The sequence below is a fragment of the Microtus pennsylvanicus genome, chromosome 10 (genome assembly GCF_037038515.1).
Source record: "Microtus pennsylvanicus isolate mMicPen1 chromosome 10, mMicPen1.hap1, whole genome shotgun sequence".
NCBI lineage: Eukaryota > Metazoa > Chordata > Mammalia > Rodentia > Cricetidae > Microtus > Microtus pennsylvanicus.
The window spans coordinates 35,331,851-35,354,440 of record NC_134588.1 but is presented as its reverse complement, the minus strand read 5'-3'; the positions used below and the strand labels follow the sequence as shown (position 1 = coordinate 35,354,440).

General features: G+C 35.8%; 1 protein-coding gene across 3 annotated transcripts in view; it reads right to left on the bottom strand.

Moving 5' to 3' along the window:
* The window catches only part of Kcnt2 (potassium sodium-activated channel subfamily T member 2), a 353,892-nt gene that overhangs the window by 236,929 nt on the left and 94,373 nt on the right, over positions 1-22,590 (bottom strand). The window lies entirely within an intron of this gene.

Below are 22,590 nucleotides of genomic sequence, written 5' to 3'. Positions count from 1 at the left end.
TCACTCAGTTCTTTCATGAAGGTACATACACTTTGGAATATTAGTGAGTTTTTCATTACATGACTTTCTAATTTCCATTCAGTCATGAAATTATGTGAAACAAACTTATTTTAAAATTTTTATTGAGCTCTACATTTTTTTCTGCTCCCATCCCTGCCTCTTCCCTCCCCTTCAACTCTCTCTCAAGGTCCCCATGCTCCCACTTTACTCAAGAGATCTTGTCTTTTTCTACTTTCCATGTAGATTAGATCTATGTATGTCTCTCTTGGGGTCCTCATTGTTGTCTAGGTTCTCTGGGATTGTGAAACAAAACTCTTAACTAATCTGTTGATCTTACTGAGCCAATACTATACTGTGAAACATGGCCAATACGAATGCACAGATTTATACAAATGTATTTTAAAATTGATGAGAATGAAAAAAATGGAACTAATGCTTTAGATTTGTTGTCTTAAATACAGATAAAAAACATTTGGATGCTAAATCGAGAGGTTTATTCTTTTTTCTTATATAGGATGAATGAGACTGATGAGAGAGGAAAAGAAAAAAAAAGAAAAGAAGAGGAAGAAAAGAAGAGAAGGAAAAAGAAGGCAGAAAATAAAAAAGGAAGAAACAGTGGGAAAAAAGAAGTACATATAATACATAATCAAACTTTCTTTGACAAATCACATGAAAACTTGTCCTCTCCCTCCCTATCTCCTTTCTTCCTTTTCTTCCTCTACCTCTCTGTGTGCCTGTCTCTCTTCTAACCACCCTCCTAACTTCTGCATCTGAATTTAATTTCCCTAGAAAATGATGTTTTAAATAATGAACAAATCAACTTACATCAGTTTTCAAAATGTCATTTTATTATTACAAGCCCATATCAAAGATAAAATTTAGACTATTTTTCTACATTTATTCTGACACATAACAATGGAAACATTTAACAAAAAGAAATTTTAATGTTATTCTTAAGTTATCTTCAACTGCAATTTTTTTCTAATAAAATAATTTTATTTTATGTTATCTGATAATGTCTATTGCTTTATTTGAATAGGCATATTTATAATTAGGAGCAATTGTGTTGAGATCCTATATATATTGTCTTTTTATATTTATTACTTGGTTTTTTGCAAAACAATCGTTTTATAGTGAAATATTCACATTTTTTTTATTTTCCTTTTGTGGTTTTGGAGTTATTGGCTTGATAACAATGTCCACTTAAAAAGTAAGTCAAATAATTTTGATATGCTTTTATTTTAAGAGTCAGCTTCCACTGCCTTCGCACTAATTCTACTGTTGACACTTGAGGATATGCATCACACTCGTATTCAGATAAGCTGCATAAGAGAGTCTAGACATTATTATGAAACCTACCTCTACTTAGACAAAATTGTGATGCATTGATGCATTTTTTGGCTGGTAGTTCTGTGGTGGATCATTTTATTCACTAATATCCTATTAATGTATAAGAAGAAAACATCTTAGTTACCTTGAGAAAATTTAGATTTACTACCATGGCTAATGAATGAAATGGTGGTTTGGGAGTTTTTCCATGCATATTTCCATTTTCGATGTGTTATTCTCTTTTTTAAAAAGGTAGGATCTTTGAATAGAAATCCTATTGCCGTTTCTATATTCCACAAATTTGGAATTACTGTAGAGATGGAGGAACACGGAGCTGTAAATCTTCCCTAATGATAATTGCTTTGTGCTGTTTTAATTTAGCACTGGTTTTTCATTTTCCTCTCACTCTATTGCTATAGTACTTGAATTTTATGTAAAAACCACTCTAGAGCTCGTTATATTGTAATTTCCCTTCTTTCCTCTTAAAATTCTTATCCAATAACTTTAAAATAGGCCTTATTTTAACAACACAAAAAGTAATTTTGATACAGGATACAAATGCAGGAACACTATTTTACTACTTGACACCTAGAAATCTATTCAGAATATGAAATCAGACATCCTCCTTTGGATCTCATGGCCCATGTACATCAATATCAAAGTGATTCTGCCTCTGTGTCTACTGGGTGCTACTTGGTGCTGTTGTTTGCATTTTATTATTGGTTCCGTAATACTGGTTGGGGAGTGAATGAATAAAGTCCTTATTATTATACTCCAGCAAACAAATACCTTGATAAGACTCTCTGGACCCTAGGGTTTTATCAGACAGCTTCAGCTTCTTCTATAGATGCATATTACCACTGATGTGGTGTGGAATGACCTTCTATCTATGCTTTGCTTTTATTGGTTAATAAATAAAGAACTGTTTTGAGCCTATGGCAGGGAAGAACAGAACTAGGTGGGGAAAGCTAGGCTGTATGCTTGGAGAAAGAAGAGCAGAGTCAGAGAGAGAAGCCATGTAGCCCTGCTGCAGTTGGACAGAACTTTACCTGGTATGCCACAACCACATGATGTTACACAGATTACTAGAAATGGTTTCAATTCAGATGTAAGAGCTAACCAGTAAGAAGCTAGAGCTAATGGGCCAAGTAGTGATTAAAATAATATAGCTTCTGTGTGATTATTTCGGGGCTTGGCCTCCTCCTAAACTGATGTTAACCTGCTATTTTGTTCACAAAGTTTATATGTGGATGTTATAATGAATAATGTACATTGCTCCCAGGGCAGTTTCCCATGCTAAGAACATTTTACCCAGTTTTTATGTGTATTTTAGTTGTTGAGCCTTTCAAATCTACATTTGGTCTCTATGTGATGAGTAAGAAGGAATGTGCCATCTTTCCAAGTAGAACCAATGTTCTCTCCATGCTCATGGCAGAAATCTCACCTTTCCAAATGGACTTCATTACTCTACATTTTCACCTATTCTTTCTACATATATTCTTTTGAATTAAATTGCTGCAGATACAGTTAGTTAAATTGAGAGGAAAGTAATCTAGACTAGAAACAACACTCAATGCAACATCTCAGATTCCTTTATAAGAAGAGTGAATTTTACAAACAGCAATGGATGGTGAGAGATGTTCAAGTGAGGAAAGGATTAGAGTTCTACCCCACAATTGATCTGTACCCAAAAACCTGTGTCTAAACCCATAGCATACTGCACTATGGAGTGTTGCTGAGTGTTTATCATGTTAACATCAGGGGTGTCTCAGGTGGCTTTCACCAGGTATTCTACTACATATTGCTATCAAAAGAAAAGACAAAAATCTAAAATTCAATATACAGTGTCTCCTAAATGTTTCCTGCTTTTGCATTCTGCTGAAGGAGATAAATCAACCACTTAAATCTCTATATTATGAGTTCCATCATCCACATGGGCAATATTTTTAGGTATTGTGTAAAAGAAAGAAAAATCTGGATTGTTAGTCACTCATCAAATGATTTCCAATATAAACAAGACTAATGAAAAACCAACAACTTCACTGACTCTTCCATCAGTGCTTGCAAGACAATTGGATGTACTTAGTTTTCTTGCAGTACTTGTAGGTACTTACACATGTGGTTATCACAACAAACACATCACAAATCAATAAAACAAGATTTTCTCTGGACACACCATCATTTGCAGCATTGACTTGTTGGCCCTACTCTGTATTTCTTCATTTTAACCAAAAAAATTAATTTTAAAAACTCCAATTTACATTTTAGGGATGGCAAGAGACTTGACTCTAGAGGGTTTCCCAGGTGTCCAAGAAGATGTCCTCTGCTAAGTCCTTGGGCAGCAGAGGAGAGGGTGCCTGAACTGGCCTTATCCAAAAGCCACACTGATGTATCTTGAATATCACCATAGAACCTTTGTCCAATGGTGGATGGAGATATTGACAGAGACCCACACTGGAGCACTGGACTAAGCTTCCAGGGTCCATTTGAAAAGCAGAAGGAGGGAGAAAATGAACAAAGAAATAAGGACTGTGAGGTGTTCTTCCACCCACTGAGATGGTGTGACTCAGGGAGCTCATCAAGGCCAACTGAACTGGTACTGAATGAGCATGTGATCAAACCAGACTCTCTGAATGTGGCTGACAGTGGGGGCTACCTGAGAAGCCAATGATAATGGTGCTTGGATTTGATTCTACTGCATGTACTGGCCTTTTGGGATTCTAGTCTGTCTGGATGAACAACTTCCTAGGCCTCCTTGTAGAGGGGAGGGCCTTGGACTTCCCACAGGGCAGGGTACTCTGCCCTCTCCTAGGACTGGAGAGGGAAGGGAGAGAGTGAGTAGGGGAGTGGGAGGGAAATGGGAGGAGGGGAGGTGGTGGAAAAATGAATGGTATTATTTATAAGGCAAAAAATAAAATAAAATGTTTGACTTTTAAAAAAACTCCAATTTACCTTATTTAACATAGGGAAACAAAAGATGGAAAATTCAAGAAGTACTAAGATATATTTTGTAAACCTTAAACCATAAAGAGATTTTGCCACCCCATGCCTCACAATCAAAACTATGAGAAGATAAAAAGGTGGGAGATCATATAAATTTTAACATTGCAAAACAGATTTCCCTGGATTATCAATAATCAATTAGATCTTGTCACAGGATAGCAATGTGATATACTCTCAAGAAACTGAGCAACTAAGGCAAGGCATAGGTAACAGTGTTGTGAACAACACATTTTTCAATGTACTGAGTTGATAGGTTGTTTTGGATGAATACAATAAATTACTTTAGATATTCAGTGTTTTTAATAATAAGGATTTACATTATATATTTCACCAACTTTTGCTAATGTCGATTAGGTTAAGTTGTGATGTATACACTGTAGGCGTCAAACAGAGGAAAGGACAAGACAGTAATTAAAAAAGAAAATGAGTTTAACAAAACTGAAGACAGTAAAATGTGACAGGACACTATTAGAATCTCAGAGATGTGGGCAAATCCCTCAAAGTATCCTTCATTATTAAAAATCAAAAAAGCATAATTCCTAAGAATGTGAAGATATTTTGAAAATATTCAGAAAGATGATCAGGGAAAACCAAGATATTAATCTCTAACAAGTCAAAACTGATGCACACTGTGCATTCAGCTAGGCAACCATGCTAGCTACTATTAGCAGGGTTCAAAGACACCAAAGGGCTTAACAGAGTAAATTCTTAACTTACATGAAGGCCAAAGACACAACCTATGGGGATTTCAAACATGCTACAAGAGATATGACGATCAGTTTTGAGGTTCTGAGGTATGGAGCAACCTACAGATACACGGAACTCCTGTCATATGGCATCATATATTTTGTAATAGTGAAGCAGAGGAGAAGGAGAAGGTGCATGGGGTAAGAGCACTGCATTCCGATTGATGTTCAGACTTCCAGCGCCCAAGTAAACAGCTGATTATGGGCACTGTCCTGAACTGCAGTGTGATGGGAGGCAGAGGCCGGAGGATTGTAAAGGTTTGGTGGTCATCCTTGAGAGGCTTTTCTCAGAATAAAGACAGAGAGTGATGGATAGAGTAGGGCATATGATGTCTCTTTGGCATCACTGGATCATTTGTTTCTCCTCCCAGTATGGGAAATTAATAATGATAAGTTGTGTTGTGAATGTTCTGTGTAACATTCAGAGGAAAAGACAGATTTCATGATTTTAAAATGTTGAAATAATAAAATAAGTAAATATCCATTTTCCAAACTATAACTGGTATTTTAGGATAAAAGCCCAGGCTCCAGCAGCCCTACCAGGCTTAGTTCAGCTACCTGCCCACAATATAACATTTAAAAAGATAAGAAATGATAAAAAGAGGAGAGAAGTTTATTCAATGTGACTACATTACGAGGAGGAACTCAGGGACCAAAGGCCTCAGGTCACTCTTGGTCTTAAAGGATATATACGTTTTAAATAAAGGAAGAATTGGGACAAGGATGCTTAAGTACATACAATTAAGTAGTCATGCTCTGGTAATGTTTCTCTTGAATACTGTCTGTGTTCAGACCCTGCTGGATAGACCAATGAATCTTCTATTGTTTAGGAAATCAAGGTTTTCAGAATTCTATTTTGACTTCAGAGTGCAGCTAGTATTCATGGAAAGCTTTCCTTATGGAAATAGATGGACTCTGTCCTCTAAGAAGGCATGGACTGCTACTGGAATGCTAACAAGTCAAGGTGAATGGTTAAGGTTAATGACTCAGTCTCTGCCTTCACCAAATGTAAAGAGACCGAAAATGAAGACAAGCTACACACTTATAAAGTAAGACTTACCAACATGATTGCCCAAACACGAACTAAACAAAGACAGCAATAATAGACATGTTAAAATGAAGATGGAAAGCCCACAATACCTCACCCCTACACAAGGAACTATGGGAAATGAAAGAATACGAGAGCAGGACTAGTCTTTCCCATGGAACCGCGCACCTATTGGTCATCCAGTACCAAATGATCAGCCCTGGAAATATGCAAACACATGGTTTGCAGTTTGAGCAGGTTATATTTAGGAAAGGGAAAGTAGAAATATTATAAGTTCAGAAATAAAAAAAAACATTTAACTAAAAATGGACATTTAAAATGTAATACAATACAAATGATAATTAATAGGCTACACAAGAGGAACAGTCAAAAGGAAAAAAGAAAATAAGAAGGAAGAAATGCCAGGCACTCTTCCTGCCTTAACTGCCTAGTGAGCACAGGCGAGGATGCAATGATCTTGAGCAAGAACATCTTCTAAAATGTACTTCAAAGTGACAGTATTGATATTTCTATTTTGTGACACTTTAGACTTTTGTTTCTCTAAAATTCCATTTTATTGGGAAATCCATTTTCTGCCAGGAACTTTCATGATGGGATTTTCTTCTACTTTAAAGTTTCTAAATAGAATTCTTTTAGAAGGAAAAAAAATAGCTAGTAATAACAATTAAGAATAAATATATAATTTTAATAAATCATTAAAAATTGCAAGCACAACAAGATATATGAATTGTCTCTTTCCAGAGAAAGAACTAAATAGCTGGAAAATTTAGGAAGGAATGAAGCAAGACTATTATAATTAAGTAAAAAATTATCTATCCATATGGGCCTATCTATCAATACAAATCACAACTCCCACATCCAATGGAGGAAGAAACTTTATTCAGAAAAGAAAAGTGAGTGAATTATGTACTGGGAACACAGACTCAAATTGCCTGAGTGACTTTTTCCACTGTGACAGCAGTTAAGTTAGGTGAATTAGGCACATAACTAAAGCCATCATTCACTTACATTCACCAAATCTATTGGGAGGAGCATCCAGCAGGCATTCTCCATGAAAGCAGGGAAATTCTGTGATAGATTGTAGGTCTTACTGGACAACATTCTTAGCTTCAGGGTTGTATAATGTTTGGGAACTGTCTATTAAACCATTCCAAAGATTTTACCTTATACTTAAAAGGATGTTATGTCAGACAATAACAAATACAGACAATGAATGGGTGTAGCATGTGTAATCAAAACCTAGAAACAGATATTGGGGTTGAAATCGAAGATTAGAAATGCAAAATAGACAAGAACTAGAAAAGAATTAGCTCTACGAAGATTGTGTGACTGCTGACTGAGCTCTGAGCTTCTGTCTCCTCCCATTTTATATCCCCCTTTAGTGTAGCGATTAAAAGCATGTGACTCCCTAGTACTGGGATTAAATCTATGGGCCACCACCACCTGGGTCTCTTTATGCATTGATCTTGTGTAGCTCAGGGTGGCCTTGAACTCACAGAGATCCATCTGTCTCTGTCTCCAAAATCCTGGGATCAAAGTTGTGTGGCACGGTTGCCTTGCCTTTAGTGGCTTACATTTACCTTCTGATCATCAGGCAAAATTCATTTATTTAAATAAAAATATAATATCTCTTTATTTCCCCTTTTTATCTAAAATAAAAAGAGGTCTACAACTAATATAAGAAAAATTACATGTCATAATTACAATAATTATATACAATATATACAGGCAATACATACATCAATAGTGTCTACTTCATTTGCATTTGAAAAAATAAGAATAAATAATCTATATCTGTTTTATTGGGTGAGTCCATAATCTTATACTTAATTTACTTTCTGTCATAATTTGCTTTATGCATCTGGCAAACAAGAAAAACTGTAGGTACCTAGTCTTCAAATCTCTCAGAGATCCAAGAAGGAAATATTAACTGAGTAAGCAGGAAATGTGAGCAAGTTACTTCCAAAAATTGTGAAAAATGACAGAAACAACTGACTGCCTGGACAGTCATCAAAGTTTCTCTGCAACTCATTGCAGCCTCCATCTTCAGCCTATAGGCCTAGAATAGCTAACAGACTTTTTTATGAAGCAGGGGTTTTGAAGGACTGTCCCACCTTGTCTGGGCACGTTTTGGCAGTCACTCTCTTTTATGTACTGCTAGTGCTATTAGAAGAGCATACTGTCAGAAATAGAGGCAAGGACATTTTCTTGCCCAGTAGCTTACTTTTGCCAAAGAGAAAGTAAACTTCACATGTAGTTTCTTCAATGCCCATCATCTACTTTGAAGTAGATTGGAGCAGTGAGAAACAGATATGTCTCATTGTCATAAAAAAGAAAAGAAGAACTTGTGTTATTATAAAAAAATTAAATGTCATATTCTGTAGATCTATGAAGTGTTTGAAGATGACCTGTCTACTTAAACTATAACTCTGTTTGGCCTTGAAAACATAATTAATGTGACTACAAGTTCAATAGTAATATATAACTAATTACTAAACTGAATTTCCTTATTATCCTAAGGAGTTGGTAATAATAACTTTCAAGGACTAGAAATTTGTATCACATTGTTAAATGAGCTGCATAGGCACAATTCTCGAACAAGATTAGAAATGTAAGAACAGAATGGGGGCTGACTGAGAAGCCATTGATAATTGCATTGGGACTTGTTTCTACTGCATGTACTGGCTTTTTGGGGCCATAGTCTATTTGAATGTACACCTTCCTAGGCCTGGATGGAGGAGGGAGGGCCTTGCACTTCCCACAGGGCAGGGTATCTTGCCCTCTCTTAAGCCTGGAGGAGGAGGGAGGAGGGGAAGTGGGGGAGCGGGAGGGGGATGGGAGGAGGTGAGGAAGTAGAAATTTTTGAATGGAAAAATAAGAATATAAAATAGAAATGTAAGAACAGTCTATTTTAACAAAATGAATCTTAAATTTTTATAAATATACAAAATCCATATACAATATACAAAAGTCCAATCCAATGTAAAACATTTAATACTAGTAGTTGCTTTTAATAGTAATTTCAATAATTTACTTTTTTATCTTGTCATATCTCTATTCTCCTTTATTTTCAAAACAAAAACCTTGAATCTAATTTCATTTGTTTAGTATTTTTCCTGAACATTACCAATAACAACCTGAAACCAAGCCCCCTAAACAACAACAAAAGTATTGACAAACCACTTAAAGACCAATAATCACCCACATCACCTCTTGGGAATGTGGGCATTGTGTTATTAAATTTGTTTCCTGCTCTTTGGGGGTGATGGCATCTTTAGCGGATCTTTAAAAAAAATGGGTTTATTGTCAAGTCCTGGAAGAAGCAGTTGTATCATTGTTTTGTCCAGTCAGTGTAATAAGAAAGTGCAGGACCTGTCTCAAGTCCTGGCTAGATTAATCTGTAAAGCTGGATCATCTCAGATAGCCACATCAAAATTGTTCTGAGCATATTGTATGTCAAAACCTGATCATTTTTTTTATCTGGTGTTTTTCAGCTTTGTGGTCTCATCATAGTCCTGGAGGAATTGTCATTGTGGGCCCCTATCCTCCTTTTAGAAACTTACATGGTCATTGTAAGGTGTACTCAGTTCACTGCAGAAAACTGATAAAGATTCAAACCTGAAATCGTGTACAGGAAGGTAGATGAAGATGTGAGGCTTGTTGCTTCTATGTAGAACACTAAAAATCTGACTGGATTTGAAGGGAGCTACCTAAATTGGTAGCAGCCACGAAAGGGGTTCAGGGATAGCCTGAATCCCACAGAGGGGGCAGAGAGCGCGCGCGCGCGCCAGAGAGAGACAGACAGACAGAGAGAGAGAGAGAGAGAGAGAGAGAGAGAGAGAGAGAGAGAGAGAGAGAGAGAGTTGGATGTCTGAAAAAAAGGGGATTGTTTGGAAAAAGCTACAGTTACTCTGATACCAAAACCACACAAAGACTCAACCAAGAAAGAGAATTACAGGCCAATCTCACTCATGAATATTGACACAAAAATCCTCAACAAAATACTGGCAAACCGAATCCAAGAACACATCCGAAAAATTATCCATTATGATCAAGTCGGCTTCATCCCAGAGATGCAGGGCTGGTTCAACGTATGAAAATCTATCAATGTAATCCATCATATAAATAAACTGAAAGAAAAAAACCATATGATCGTTTCATTAGATGCTGAAAAAGCATTTGACAAAATTCAACATCCCTTTATGATAAAAGTCTTGGAGAGATTAGGGATACAAGGGTCATACCTAAATATAATAAAAGCTATATACAGCAAGCCGACAGCTAACATCAAATTAAACGGACAGAAACTCAAAGCCAACCCACTAAACTCAGGAACACGACAAGGCTGTCCACTTTCGCCATACCTCTTCAATATAGTGTTTGAAGTTCTAGCAATAGCAGTAAGACAACATAAGAGGATCAAGGGGATTCGAATTGGAAAAGAAGAAGTTAAACTTTCGCTATTTGCAGATGATATGATAGTGTACATAAGCGACCCCAAAAACTCCACCAAAGAACTTTTACAGCTGTTAAACCCCTTTAGTAATGAGGCAGAATACAAGATCAACTCCAAAAAATCAGTCGCCCTCTTATACACAAAGGATATGGAAGCAGAGAGGGAAATCAGAGAAGCTTCACCTTTCACAGTAGCCACAAACAACATAAAATATTTTGGGGTAACTCTAACCAAGGAAGTGAAAGATCTATTTGACAAGAACTTTAAGGCATTGAAGAAAGAAATTGAAGAGGATACCAGAAAATGGAAGAACCTCCCTTGCTCTTGGATTAGGAGGATAAACACAGTAAAAATGGCAATTCTACCACAGGCAATTTACAAATTCAATGCAATCCCCATCAAGGTCCCATCAAAATTATTCACAGACCTTGAGAGGACAATAATCAACTTTATATGGAAAAACAAAAACCCCAGGATAGCCAAAACAATCTTATACAATAAAGGATCTTCTGGAGGCATTACCATCCCTGACTTCAAACTCTATTACAGAGCTACAGTAATTAAAACAGTGTGGTACTGGCATAAAAACAGAGAAGTCAGCCGATGGAATTGTATAGAAGATCCCGATTTTAACCCAAAAACCTATGAACACCTCATTTTCGATAAAGGAGCTAAAAGTACACAATGGAAGAAAAAAAGCATCTTCAACAAATGGTGCTGGCATAACTGGATGTCAACCTGTAGAAGAATGAAAATAGACCCATATCTATCACCGTGCACAAAACTCAAGTCCAAATGGATCAAAGACCTCAATATCAGTCTGAACACACTGAACCTGATAGAAGAGAAAGTGGGAAGTACCCTACAACAGATGGGCACAGGAGATTGCTTCCTATGTATAACCCCAGCAGCACAGACATTAAGGGCAACATTGAATACTTGGGACCTACTAAAACTGAGAAGCTTCTGTAAAGCAAAGGACACTGTCACTAAGACAAAAAGGCAACCCACTGACTGGGAGAAGATCTTCATTAACCCCGCAACTGACAAAGGTCTGATCTCCAAAATATATAGAGAACTCAAGAAACTAGACTTTAAAATGATTACTAGTTTCTTAAAGGACTTACTACATAAATTTCTGGACTTCAATGTGCCTTATTTACTTGGAGCCAGCACAAGAACTCTGACTAAATGTTTGGTTGCTTTTCCATACTATATCTTGGGATACAGATCTCATTTTGCCAGTATGGTATTCAACTTGCTGTTAAAATAAAGAACCTGAGAACTGAGACCTCAATTTTCCCCTTCGGGGAAAAGAAACTCATTGTGGAGACTTGGTGACTGAAGCCCCTTTTCAGAATTAAGGAGGAAGAGCCTAAAAATATTTGCTGCTGCTCAGAGACTGGAACAGTTCAGACTTATCTCTGAAACTTAGAAGCAGCAATGCAGATGGATTTTAGGAGAGAAAAAAAATGTTCATACCTCATCCAACACAGAAACATTTTCTTGTCTTTTGATTAGAGAAGATTTAAGAGAATTGGGAATTAACAAATTGTGTGTTCATTTCCATAGTATAATTATGATATTGACCTATTAATATATGTAAACTACTTTAATTCATTATGAAGATATTACTGATTAGAAAATGTATTCGAGCTTGTCTGAGAGAATTGTGACATTGTCAATGAGTCTTTAAATTTGATACATTTAAAAGGACAAATTTGGATTTTAATTGTAGCTGAAAACTGGTAAAGATATCTTAGACTAATTTTGAAAGACTATCCCACCTCTGGTCATCCTAAACTCCTTTATATTAGGAGACATTGTAGCCACAAGAGTATATGTATCACAAAGCATCATCTGCTTGCATATTATTATCTAGTTTTTGATGAGCTCTCTTGACAGAACCCAGAGATGAGCTCTTCATTAGCCCAGTATGTACAGAGGCTAGTAGCCAATGATGGGTAAGATCTTTTTAAACCCAGGTAATCTAAGACAGGACGTAAATGACAGAATGTATGTACCAATGACAGATCAGTCTGGAAAGTGAAGGAAAATGCCCAAATGAGGCACAGTCTTCTGTCCTGTAGTCAAAGCACAGGATTTATTAAATAAATAAAAGAGGAGGAATTTTCAGGACTCACAGTTGTGAGTGCTATTCCACCTTGTCTAAAGGTCAGAAAGTTTGAGCTTATTCTTGCTCTCTCAAACTTCTGACAATATGTGTGACTACAATAGGAGATCTTGACCAAGTGTGTTATCACTTAGTATTTTGAGTATGGAGATGAATCCACTTCAGCTTGACCAAGGACAGAGAATCTTCTTCAAGGAGATTGGCAGGAGGTTCCTGAGAGTGACTGCCTACAGGATACTTGATCTATTCCATATATCATGTTAGCAAACTCTGTTGCTTCCCCCCTCCCCTTTTGGAGTTAAGTAAGTAATCCTGTGGAAATAAATGCAGGTGGACTCAGGATTTAGTTCAGTGACTTTCCCTCCCAATGCTGTTCTGTGATTCTGTCTTCTATTTCTCTCATATCACTGTTCCTTTTGCTTCATAATTTTAAACCTCATAATCCTACCCTGGAACATGTGAAGACCTATGAGTTTGGACCCCAACAAATATCACCTCAACATGGCACCCTTTGACACATCTGCCTCTAACCCTAAATCCTGGGATTAAAGGTGTATAATAACACTGCGTGGCCTCTAGTACCTTAGGTTTACCCTCTGACCTTCAGTCAGGCATAGTTTATTAAAACATAAATAGAGTATCAGTATAAATGAATCCAAGATTATTTTGACTCTGGTTCTGCAGCCTTCCTGATTCTCCACATTTACAAAATTCTATTCAGTCAACACCTTTGTAGAATCTTAATATAAGTGTGGCATTTTTGAAAGAGTGCTTCACTTCACACACACACACACACACACACACACACACACACACACACACACCAAATAGTAGAGATGGGAATCAAAGAAGGTTTTACTATTTGACTATGAGTAATACTTTAGTGAATTCATTTCTGCAAATAAACTGGTGTCTAGTAATACTTACTATACAACCGTCTGAATCTTAGTAAAGTGACAGAGGAAAAGTAATATGATTTTGTGGTAACAAACTCTTCTAACAGACACTAAATGATAGTAAGGAAGACAAATAGACTTAAGAATACAGACACAGAAATGGAGATGTGATAACATAATCATAAAATAGAAACTTAGAGTAGAATTTTTTTTTTTTTTGGTTTTTTCGAGACAGGGTTTCTCTGTGGTTTTGGAGCCTGTCCTGGAACTAGCTCTTTTAGACCAGGCTGGTCTCAAACTCACAGAGATCCGCCTGCCTCTGCCTCCCGAGTGCTGGGATTAAAGGCGTGCGCCACCACCACCCGGCTTATTATGTTTATGGCTGTGTGAGACAGTAAAAAAGAATTTTGTAACATGATGCTGAAGAAGATACAAGTTTAACACTGAATGTCACTTGCTCTTCAGTTTATTAAAGTTCAAAACTATTTAAAATCAAATAAGTTACTCTAGTAAACTTGAACATCTGCTGTACTGTTTTTTAAAGCAAAAGAAAGAAAATGGCATAGCAATGACATCTAGGAGGAAAGACAGTACAGGACCCAGAGTTATATATGTGTCATTAATAGACACTATGTTCATTGAAGTGTCTACATGTATCTACATATAATTAATATCTTTAGTAATAAATTATGAAATTAGTAAATGAAATTATGCATAGAACAGTGAATACATTATGTCACCAACTTGAAGCTACCACAAGAAAGAGTCTGTGCTCTTATACATAACAAGAATTCCTGAATACTCTATATTTATGAAAAATCCCTGAAAATACAGAGAATAAAAACTGTCAGGGAGGATGCCATAGCAACCAGACATAAAAAGCTGCACCAGATGAACATCAGTGTGTAACCCAACAAATACAAAAACAAATCTTCAACCAAATTATTGTGAGCAACATCAACATCATTGTGTAAACCAAATTTGAGAACACCCAAATTATCTAATGGAATATTATAAAAGAATATGCCTTTGTACATAGGAATGGGTAGAGGATTCAGTGGAGGTCCTAGTGGTCTTCTCAACAGAGTTTCAAGGCAAAAAAAAAAAAAAATTCATATTCTAACCTCTGAACAAGCCTAAATAAGGATGAGTCTAGCCTCCTCTTCTTCCTGTATAAGGGAATCCCCTTAGTTTTATTTCCTTGAGAGTTGTTGCTCTTCTCCCTGCCTACCTAAAGCATTGCCTTTCCTTTTAAATATCACTGTATTGGCAAGCAAACCATTCTTCTTAGTTAGCACTGAATTCTAAGACTGTGCCTAACTGGAAATTGCTAATTCCTCAGTGGGGTTTGTTGATGCTTTGGTTTTGGAGCTTGTTGTTGTTGATGTATTACTATATTTTGTTTTGTATGATCAGTGATTATGGCACAGTGTTAGATAAAGTTTAGATTGTTGTTTTTTTTAATTAACCCAGTTTTTAGAATAAACATTTCTAAGAACTGTTTTTCATGAGGGTTACAGTAGCCCTTCAGAGCACTTCATAAAAATAATCTGCCATTTAAGCCAAAAAAAAAAAAATCAAATCTTTAGCACTCACAGGAATCCAGTAGTAAACCAAATAGTAAGAATTCCTCAAGTCTGAATGACATTTAAAGACACAAACAAGATATTTACTGACTTACAAAATACAAACTACGAAGAGAAAAAAAGTGGAGCTGAAGTAAAGCGTGCATTGCTCTCATAGGGAATCCAGACTCAGTTCCCAGTGCTGTCAGGCAACTTGAAACTAACTCTGAATCCAGCTGCAGAGTTTGTACAATGCTCTCTGGTGGTCTAACAGGATTTATTGCTCTCATAATTTATAACTGCAAAAATATAGGCTTTATAAGCATATTTCAAAAGTTATTTTGGGAGTTTTTCAGATATAATTTATATACAGATGAAAAATGCCAAGAAAAATCAGACAAATATAACATAGTATGTAAAGAAAAAGTCCTAAGTCTTCTCACATATGAAACTTTTTATAACTAGATATGGAAATAAGGCATATTCTCCTCCTTCATTAGTGGAAAAAAATCTCTAGTTGTCAGGTATTCTAAGGCTCAGGTCAGCTACAAAGAACTATACTACCTGGCCATACTTTCCCAAAATAACCCACAACCCATAGTCTGTATGGGATCTGTTTCTAGATTACTCAATTCAACCAGGAAAAGTCACACTTAATATTCAACAGATGGTCTTTGATGTCAGTGGACACATAACTGATCAAAAGCAAGACAGAACAGAAGAGGATAGAAAGGAATAGGTGGCAGAGGAGAGAATAAACCCAGAGAGAAATGTTTTGAAGAAGAACTATTTTCTTGGATTATAGCATGACCATGACAATCATGAAGCAGACCTAGCAAAAAGCAAAGCACAATTTTTTTAACTGAACTAGGAACGTATAAAAACAAATCTGCTTCTGCCTCTGACAACTCTTTAAAAAACCAGCTATAATAAGTGAATAAATAGAATCAACACAACACACACACTTCAAACAATGTTGCTTTTTTAAAAATGTGAACCATTAAAGACAGAACAGAATAGGAAAGGACAAGACAAGTTAGGATGAGTTTAAAGAAATAAAAATGCTGTAGTAGAGCTATTTTCTCCACTTCTGTAATACCATGGCCCTCATGAGGTAGAGCTTGTGAGGTGACCTAAAGAATACCTGGTCTGCCGTCATAGCAAGGAAGTAAAGAGAACTGCGCATTGATGGCACACTGGCTTGCTTCCATTTGCTCGAATTCCTTCTTCTAACAGTAGTGGATTATAGTCTCATTCTAATCTGATCACCTTTTAAAGACTTTTACGTGAATATAGTCAAATTTTGGAGGATTGGGGGTTAGGATTTCACCATGTGTTCTAGGAAGGAAACACAACTCAGTCCCAGATACTTATTAATCCTATGTCTTCCTTGACTAATTCCTGACTTATTAGTCTTTTTTATGGCTCTTCTATCTCTAATAAACCTATAGTGGCCAAGGTGCCCTTTTAACTACTTGTCACAAAGTAAAAGCCAAGCCCATTCTTTTGGCTTTTCTCTGTATCAATAGGCACCATTGTTCACTTCTTTCTCTTCTACCCACTCCTTACTTGACCTGAAATTTTTCCCATTTCTGTGGCTATTTTCAAACTCTTGGGGTTGCTCTTGATTATTTTAGATTAATCCTTTCTTTTCTGTTACTAAAAATAAGCTCCCATTTATAGTTAAACTCACAATGTATTCCCCAGAGATATTGCAGAGAGAAAATTATTTTATTTTCAGCCCAGTCTCTGTTCCCATTTTATGTATTCAACTGCCTACTCAGTTTTTCTACTTGGCTCTCTAGTGGACATTTTTAAGCCAAGACATCCAAATGTAACTAGATTCTTGGTTTTCATTTCACAAAGTTTCTCCTTATGTAAGCTGAAGTCAAATGCACACTTATGCTTCAAAAAAATCATCCAGACAAACCTCCTTTCACTTAAATACATATCACTATGATTCCCCAAAGTTCTTAGAGTAGTAAACATGATTTAGTAGAAGCAGCAAAGAAAAGAACCAAATCAATACTTTTGACAAGGTTCACCAAGAGCAGCAATGAAAACATAAAGATGTTTAAACTTGTCTTCAAATAAAAATTTATTTTCAACAGAAGGCATAGAAAAGGCAAAACATGAAGTGAAAAGTAGAAATATTGAACCCAGTTGAAGCTTCATCCAAGCATCAATCTTCAAAAATCATGGCAAAATGCCACAGGCACATTATTGAAATCACTGTGCTGTACAATGTCTTTTAGTGTAAGGCATGACCTTGGATTATATGTGATTGCAAAATATTCCAGATTACATCTGTACTATAATGGATGTCACGGATATGGAAGAAAGTACCGGAAAGAATAAAAAAAAAAAACTATCCTACATATTTTCCCATGAGGGAGATACACTGATCAACCTCCAAATTTTTTATGTTCAATATCTCCTTTCCCTCAATTTCCATAATTGATTCTAGGATACAATACACACTCAAAATTGGTTTAAGTGATCATAAAGTTTATCATTGTGCTGTTTATTAAAGTCTCATTAAACAATAAGTGCCCTTAAAAATATTCATCCAGCAGTCTATTTATAAGAATATGGCCAGTGCCTAGGACACAGTGTATGATGGCAGAATAGATGGAATTCAAAGTTACTCTATAGTACTTATATCTAGCACCCTGTTAGCATCCAGAGTTGACAACAATCAACATGCAAGGCTGACAATCTGTGGACACTGCCATCTGGCATCAATGCTGAGAAACAGAAATTCCCAAATAACCTTCCTCCAAAAGAGAGAACACATCTTTTTTTAAATGGGGAATGCATGCTTCTGATTTGTTGTGTTACAGATAAACAAAAATTCTAGCACACAGCTTTATTTTTAACTACAGAATTATTATAAAAGTTTTCTATAAAAATTATTCAGCCCAACATTAGAAAAATATACTTTTCTCAACTGGACCACTTCTGTCTACTTTTTACAAGTCTTTCTTGTTCCCTTGAGTTCTCATCTGTCTTTGCCAATGGAACCTGACTCATCAATAAATTACTTAAATGGCATATTTGTGTCTATCTAATATTCCATATTACCTTAAGCAGTAGAATATATTTTAAGAAACTTCTCTATGATATACATCCTTCAAGTGGAGCCTAAGGATCTATACCATGGACTGTAGAACAAAAAAAAAACATAGGAAGAAAAATATGTTCAAATCATCCATGCACACACACACACACACACATATAGAAATTTGGTAATTTGTGTGTTTAAAGTTTATGCATTCTTTGAACAAAGAAGAAATAGCTTAGCTTAGGTTTGCAAAAAATAGGCTTCAGTAGACAGGAAGCTGGCAGATGGAATGCATCACTATTAACATTCAACTTTGAGCCTCATCAGGAGTTGATCTGAGGGCATGTTTCTTGCTGGGTCCCTCTAAATCTGCCAGTATGGTTGAATTGGATCTAAAATTACTAGGGTAGGAACTGTCAATTTTGTTCATTTTGCTTATATCTTCAGACCCCAACACAGGGCCAGACACATTTATAAATAATTCTTCAAACAAGTTTTTGTTCTGTGTAGAGTGAATTTTACCATATGAAATTTACTATAGTCATGTTTATGTTTATATCCAGTGTTAAAAATGAAGTCAGGACCACGAGGGGTGCATCCACCCACTGAGACAGTGTGACTGATCTAATAGGAGCTCACCAAGACCAGCTGGACTGGGACTGAACGAGCATGTGGTCAGACCGGACTCTCTGAATGTGGCTGACAATGGGGGCTGACTGAGAAACCAATGATAATGGCATCAGATTTTGATTCTACTACATGTACTGGCTTTTTGGGAGCCTAGTCTGCTTGGATGCACACCTTCCTAGGCCTGGATGGAGGGGGGAGGGCCTTGGACTTCCCACAGGGCAGGACACCCTGACTTCTCTTAGGACTGGACAGGGAGGTGGGAGGGGGAAGAGGAGTGCAAGGGAAATGGGAGGAGGTGGAAATTTTTAATAAATAAATAAATGAATAAATAAACAAATAAATAAAACTTAAAAATGTAATTCTCAATTTACAACATTTTCTACATATTTCACAATTTTCATGTATCTCTTTTTTATATTCTCTAATAATGGAGTTTATTTTGAATTCCCAAATTCAAAAGTTCCTTCTATAATTTCAAAAAACCAACCAATGAATTGATAACAAATTCTTCTGCATATAAGAAGCACTTCGGAGAAATAGTTTCTTTATTGATAGTTTCAGAATAGTTACTATATAAATATTTACTCAACAACTAAATAAAGCATACATTAACATTATATATAAGTAATGTTATATTTATAGATAAATTTAGTGTATATTACCCAAAAATTTTAGAATCAGATTTATTTCAGACTTGAGATGTTTTGTGACATTTTCATACACAATGAGCTATCTTGAATTTGGAATTTGATTTTAAACAAAGGTCGGTGGGGTTGCCTATACCACTTATACACATAGTCAAAAGGTAAATTTATGCGTTTTAAATAATTTTTTAAACAAAGCATAATCTTGAGTCTCCAGTTGTGAATATGAGTGAGGACTGGAGGAGGTGGCCACTAAGGCACAGGGACTAAGAATAAACGGGGGAAAAACTGTAGAGTTCCAGAAAAAAAATGCCGTGAATTATCATAAGTACATGGTATTACCTACAATGTCAAATACTGAAGAGGCGGAAACAAGGAAGGTCACTGGAACCCAGGAGTTCAGAGGCAGTGTGAGCCAAATAGGAAGAGAAAGATGGAGAAGAAGAAAAAGAGAAAGATGCAGAAAGGAGAGAAGGTAGAAGGCAATAAGGGATAGACAACAATGCTACCAAAGGAATTAAAATAGAGATTTAGCAAACTGTGTTATCATCAGCATTCTTTTTTGTAACTTTTCCATTCTCCTATAAGTGCTGCAAGTGAGATCATTTAAGTACAATTGCATCATTTAGTGTCAGTATTGTTCAAAACAGACATGATGCGTAGTGCAAAATAGTTTGTTCATATTAAAGCCACATAACAATTCAGTGTTAAGTATAATACTTAGTTTTACTATGCCATGAGTGAATACAGTATGTATGAATACATGTGATTATATGTGAATATTTTAAATGAGTATGATACTTTATCATGTTTATATATAATGCACAATCAACATATGTGATTGTATTGATCATTTTAACTGAGTATGAACATGTTCTTTTTTTACACTGGAAACAACAATGACAGTATAATATACGGTCATATTACCTGGTTATACATGTGGTTATATATGTTTGTGTAAGTATACTCTCAGGATGTTAATAGATGACAGAATTTGCACAACAATATACTTCTCAAAATGTAACTGTCTGTAAGCATAGCCAGACATTGTGTGCAAAATGATCCTCACCATGACCTCAAGACCTGCTGTGCGCTACCGTTTATTTAATTCGATATGTTATTTACTACTGCTCCTTGTTACATTGTCAACACAAATTATAGCCTGAGTCTTGCCCTTTGAATTCATGCTTAGTGTGTTCACTCTCCAATTCATGCCTCTTAACAAAAGAACATTTGAAACAACAAACTCTCTTCATTATAATAGCAAAAATGTTGCATTTTTGACAGCTGTTGATACTATGAATGTAAACAAGACAAAGGTAGAAGGTGATCTCAGCACTATAACATTGGCCAGAAGTACTTGATGTGTGTGTGAATTATTCACACATGCAGGATGCCACTAGCTTGCAAAAGAACGTGATGTAAAATGAATAAAATTAATAATAAAAAGAATGTTTTGAAAGGGAGGCCATTATCTTTACAGTCTCAAGTACTTTAAAAGCTGTTTGAATTTCTTTCATGAAGCAGAATATTAATAGGAAAGCATTATTCTGCTGGCAGATCAGTGTGTGCTCTTTGAAAGGAGCCCATATTTGTGGTGTATGAAAGATATATGCTTACTTGTGTGAAAGCAGTAATTTAAATAAAAAATGCAAATGTATTATTTTTAAAACTATAATTAGTTTGAATAGTTTAATATGGAACAAACTTGCCAGAGCACATGAAGAAATATAATTCATACAAAAACATTTTAAATAAAACACAGAGGTGAACTCATGTTTCACTGTGACCAACACATTTAAGAAAGTTTCTTTTTTCATTTGTTTTGTACAGAAAATGCCATGGAAAGCGACAATTTGAAAGCAATGAAACTAAAGGAATTTTCTCTATTCCTGTATCTTCAGCAACTACATCACCCAATAGATTCTACCTAAACATATAAAAATAAAATTATATAAGAATACAAATTAAAGACACTTATACCTTTACATTAGAATAAAAGGAACCTTCAAAATAAGTAATGTTAACAGTATGAAAAATATTTAATTATCAAATGAATTTTTCATTTTTAAAATATAGTCACATATTAGCAAGTGATGCTATTATAGGGATCAAATTTAGCATAGAGTTGTAATTACATGCCTGAAACATGTGAGTAGGTGTACTTTTAACATTGTAGAACTTTTCAGAATTCAAATGATTCTTTTCATAACCAAGGGACGGGGCCAGCTAGGAAATTTCAACTAATTGCCTAAGATCACATTGATAATAAAGATTAAGCTAGGAACTAATAAAAAAACAACTTTTTTAACAGAAAGCAAAGTCATCTGGAAAGTTCACTTCCCACATTTTTTTTTTATCTTTCGAGACAGGGTTTCTCTGTAGCTTTGGACCCTGTCCTGAAACTAGCTCTTATAGACCAGGTTGTCCTCGAACTCAGAGAGATACACATACCTCTGATTCCCAAGTGCTGAGATTAAAGACATGCACTACCACCGCCTGGCTCACTTTCCCTTTTTACACTTGTATATATGACCACTAGATATGAAGCATGCATGTCTCCTCATGACAGGGTCTCTAGATTGAGATCTTGCTTATAGATTGGCAATTGAAGCTCAGAGACTTGAATGGAGGTGGCAAGGAAGAATGTTTATGTCTGATTCTGGCATCATGTGACCTGCTTATGTAGCACATTTCTTTAATCATTCTACTGTACCCCGACTTCCAACTGTCTTAGCCTCAAATATGCTCCAATTACCTAGCTATAAAAACTTTGAGCCATCATGTGGCTGATCAGTTTTCATAATGATCTCTATACAATGTTCATGTCTATCACACATGCTTCTAGATTATAATTAAATGCATTTAATCTTAAAAGAGAAAAGAAGGGATGGAGGGAGGAAGGGAAGGAAAAAAAGGAGGGGAGGGAGAAATTCTGTATCATTTTTAATTTCCTAGCTTTCACTTTTCACCAGTCTTGTGCTCATTGTAAATTACACAATAACGAGGAAGTTGTTGGACTTTGTATAAGTAATCATTATCTAGGAAGTTGTAGTCAAATGAAGAAACCCTCCA